The following is a 4,842-nucleotide window of genomic DNA, read 5'->3' on the forward strand; positions in this document are numbered from 1 at the left end:
AGGAAGTGGCAGCTCCCACCTCCAGCAAAGGACCCTTTGGAGCTGCATCATTCCCCAAACTCTGTGCTCGTGATTGGGTTCAAACCCAGCCTGGAATTGCTGAAGGATTTGAAGATCTCGCTCAAATCTCATGCCAGGTCCAGGTGTGGGGCCGGAATGAGCCCCTGGCGTCGCAATCCTGAGCACGAGTGGGGTCCACATCACCTCTCCCAGGGTATCTGTGGAGCAGGAGAAGCTCTGGGAAGTCCCACCAGCTCCTCTTGGAGCCTTTTGGGAGAAAAAAAGGCATTTTCAGGTATGATTCATCTGCTCTCCTGCAGACATCAAAGCCCAGAGGAGATGAATTGACCCTCCAGCAGGGACTGTTCTCCTCTTTGGCAGCAGAGACGTCCTGATGGGCACAGAAATCTGCTTTGGGAGGGATGAGTCCCTCCTGGAATCTCTTTTTTTTTTAATTAAATAACAATCAAACGGCACTGAAGAAGCCATTAAATCCCAATTAAATTTCACTTCATTCCCTGCTCACACACAACTTTCCTCCACGCTGTGGAAAGCTCAGCCCCAGGGGAGGTCCTGCCACGTCCCCTCTTTCCCACCAGGTGTTCCCGTGGGCAAGAAAAAAAGTCCCAGCCCCGTGGCAGAGGGATTAAACCCCAAACCTACAACATTAATCAAAACACCTTCCTAGATCTGCATCCAAACCCAGCAGCAGCAGCACCTGAATTCCCACCTCCCCAGATCCCAAGCTGAGAGCACCACCAAAACCCCACCTCCCACTCCGGGAGTTGGTGCTCGCCCCGCCGGGAGGCAGGAGGAGATAATTCTCCCCAAATTATTCACGGGGCAGGAGCCGGGAAAAAAAAAAAAAAAAAAAAAAAAAGGAGGGGAGAAGGAGGGAGAAAGGGAAGGAGAGGGAGAAGGAAAAAAAAAAAAAAAACCGCACACGACAAGCTTGTCAGTTGACTTCTTAAGCAAAAGCCAGCAAACCGTGCAGTCAGGCACCGGCTTTCTCCCAATTAAATTTAACAAGTGACGCCCCTGAATCTTTCATGAGCGTTCAGAAATTTTAGCCCATCTGTCTTTTGTCGAGTCTCTCTCTCTCTCGCTCCTTCTTCCCGCTTTTTTCGAGCGCCGCGATCCTCCGAGCCGTCAATCCCTCCTCCTCCACCGCCTTTTGTCCCAGTCCCGACGGCGCCCTGGGACGGGAGAGAGTCGAGGGGAGACTTTAAACCCCGAGTGGGGGAAGATGGTCACAAAACCGGGTGGGATTCGGGCCAAAAAAAGAAAGAAAAAAAAGGAGCCTCCGGGCCTGGCACGATGATTGCCCGACTTCCCCGGGGGAGGCATCGCTGCATCCCCCACTCCCTCCCGCGTGATCCGTTGTCACTTTAATTATCTGTCGGCCCCGCGACGCTGCCGGCAGGTTCCCCAAACTGAGCGAGGCTTCAGAGTTGGCTCCCGGGTCTCGGAGTGTTTGCGGCTGCTTTCAATTAAAGCTCGGAGGGAAAGCTGAAACGGGGAGGCTCGTGGGGGCGAGCGCTGACACGGGGGAAGGGAGGGGAGGGGAGGGGAGGGGAGGGAAGGGAAGGGGGGATGGCACCGGCCTCGCCACGGAGGGGGTGGCAAGGATGTGAAAACGGTTGGTGGGAAGCCCTGGGGGACGTCCCCCCGCAGTGGGATTTGGGGATGAAGGCCGGCGTTGGTGACGTCAGGGTGTTTTTTTGTAGGGTTGAAAGGCCACGTGTGGTCCCCCTCCCGTCCCGCTGCTTCAGCCGCAGCACGAGGCTGGCAGATGCGGCCCCAGGAGCTGCTCGAGACCGGGATCGAGGGATTTGGGGGGGGGGAAGGGAAGGAGGACGCGGGGAGTCCTCCGTGGCTGCGGCCGCTTCGTCCTGGCCTCGCCTCACCCTCATTCCCTGCAGAGCGATCAGAGAATCCTGGAACGGTTTGGGTCGGAAAGGACCTTAAAGATCATCTCGTTCCAGTCCAACCCCCTCCCCCTGCCGCGGGGTGCGGGAAGGGGTGAATGCGGTGCCAGGCGCTGATGGGAGCAGGATCCGAACAGGGATGTGGAATGTGCCCCCGGGGCTTTGGGACGGCGGGCAGGTTGTATCCACAGCTTCCCGCTGGGTTCGGGTCTCCTCCTGCTTTTCCAAGGTCCCCACACGAGCGCTTTGGTCGGGGGATTGCTGCCCTGGTCCCACGTGGAGTGGCAGCACCTGCCCATCCCAGCGGAATCCGTGCCCTGTCGGCGCCCCGCGCGGGCACAGGAGGGGCAGGTCCTCGCCACCAGCAGGCAGCTTTCCAAGCGTTTTACAATTTAAATTGGCTTGCAACACCGCTGATTGTTCGCAGCCTAAACACACCTTGGTTATTTCTGGAGCGTGTTTTTATTGCCAGGCTCTAATGACTCCGAGGGTGAAGCTTTCGCGGATGGTTTTTTGGTCGGGATGTGTTTTTTCCAGGAGCTGTTGGGTCCGGAGGAGGGGGGTGGGTTTTGTACTCATTCTCTTGTGAGCGTGGGGCATTTGGGCAGGTGGAAGGAGGTGTGATGGGAACAGCTTTTCCACCAGTGGAGAGCTTTCTGCCAGCTCTGCTGAGATAGGATTATCTCCAATATAGGGGAAAATGTGGGGAGCCCTGTGTCCAACAATCCTCTTCCTGCTCCTCTGCACAGCTTTCCAAGCCCTCCAGCAGACCCAGAACCCACCGTGGACCCACCAGTGGCCTCCCAGTTTCTTTCCCTCCCCTCTAGCAAAGAACCCTCATCCCAATCTCCCCCCAGCTCTCAACCCCCCAGTTCTTCTGAACCCTCCCAGCCCTGTTCTCTGCCCCCCACTTTGACACACTCTCTGCACCCCAATCCCTCAGTGGATCCTGTTTATTGTCAGCCTGGAAGTAAATACACAAATACCTCCAATATCCCACAAGGAAAGGGATATCCCTGGCTCCCAGCTCGTGGACAGCTCGGGAAAGGTGCTGCCAGCCTGGGGAAGATGAGACACGAAGTCACCTTCTGTGTTTCAGCAAGGGGGGATTTCTGAGCCAGGACAACCCCCCTGGGGCACCATTTCCCTTTGTCTGCATCCTACCCTGTTTTTCCCGCCTCTTTTCCCACCCTGGGGAGGCTGCCGGGACCCAAAGGCATCATCCCTTGCAGGTAGACAGGGACCTGCAGGGACCTGGGCAAGACAGGCAGATGGGAAAGGCAGATGGAAGAAAGGTCTCCCGTACCTGGAGGGCAGAAATCCCCCAGGAAAAGGGGGGATGATTAGGCTGCACTAACTAGAAGGCAGAGATTTCACAGAGTTTCATCCCTGGCAGGGAGACAGTTCTGGGCTCTGCTGCTGCTCCCACAGGACTCCCCTGAAATCCCCACAACAGCAGCATTTCCATCCCAGCCCCCTCCAGGGGACAATCCCGCCGGCCCTCCCGGGGACGGAGCCGATGATCTGATGGGTCTTTTAGCATCTGCCAGCTCTCAGTTTCTCCCCCTCAAAGCATTCCGAGCCCAGGCTCTGGCTCCGAGTCCCATCCCAAGCCAGCAGCACTCGGGGCTCCTTTTCCCCAAGTGGTGGAGAAGGCAAAATCCAGCCTTTGAGTGAGGTGGGGGACCGAGAATTTTCCCCGAGCTCAGCTTGTTTCGTTCCGTCCCAGGGAGTTTCTCACAACTTCCTCGGCGCTGCCTGTTGCCACCAGCACTTGCTGCTCCAGATATTCCCCAGGATTGCGTGGACTCAGCCCTTTCTGCCTCAAATCCATCATTTTGGAGCCGTTTGTGGGGCCAAGCGAAGTCCTGGAGCCCCCGGGATGGAGGAACCAGCTCTGGCTAAACCAGATCTGACTCTTTATCCTTTGCACCCCCTCAAGTTTTGATTTGTTCACCTCCTCAGCCCCACTCCTCGTTCCCTCTCATCCCTGAATCATGGAAAGGCAGCTATTCCAGGTCTGGATCATTGGGATGACTCTGAAGGTTGTGATACCACAGTGAGTTGGATGCAAAGGGAGCTCAGCTCCACTCAGGATTTCTTTCTTTCTCCTTTCCATGATCCATCCCTAAGGCTCCACCACTGGCCAGTGCTGGAGGTGGAATCCTGGGGCTAAATGTGCCGTCTTTTTAGGGATAACAGCGCTGGAATTACAGTCTGAGGACATCTGACCTCCAAATTTCAAGGAAGAGGTTGATATCTTTAGGGTCAGCTGAGAAATGTGGACAAGCTCCCTGGAATATCTTCCCTCCCAGTTCCTGGGAGAAGGACAAAGAGCAGCAAGGCCAGCCAGGATTAGGATGTGGAAACTTCAAAATCCAGGCAGCTCTTTAGCCCCCCCAAAAATGTTGCTTTCTTTCTGTCCCTGTTGGAAAGAAATCCATCTCCCTAACCCACTCACGGCATATCCCCTCCAGGGCCTCTGGAAGTGCTTGTGGGGAGACTCATCAGGGAACTGGTCAAGCTTAAAATGAGACAGGGAGGGGGAATTTTCAGCCAGAAAAATGCAAAGGACTTTGGAGGAGTTATGGAAGGAGCTGGAGGTCTTGGAGAACACCCAACAAGGAGCAGAAAACCCCTTCCCAGGTGGTTACTGTCATTGGCTCCCCTTGGATCCACGGCAACAGCTTCCTCACCTCCATCTGGAAAAAGACTTTATCCACCAATAATTCATGTTTCCCCAGATCTGTCCTTCAGGATGTCTCCAGGGAGCTGAACTCATGGAATTGGGCTGCCATGGAGGTCTGGAGCAGCTCTTATGGATGGATACAGGCTGGGAGAGCTGGGAATGTCTAGCCTGGAGAAGGGAAAGCTCCAGGGAGACCTGAGAGCCCCTTCCAGGGCCTAAAGGGGC

The sequence above is a fragment of the Empidonax traillii genome, unplaced genomic scaffold, assembly GCF_003031625.1.
Source record: "Empidonax traillii isolate 1590-97213 ecotype Southwest subspecies unplaced genomic scaffold, ASM303162v1 scaffold2056:size76380, whole genome shotgun sequence".
NCBI classification, from domain to species: domain Eukaryota; kingdom Metazoa; phylum Chordata; class Aves; order Passeriformes; family Tyrannidae; genus Empidonax; species Empidonax traillii.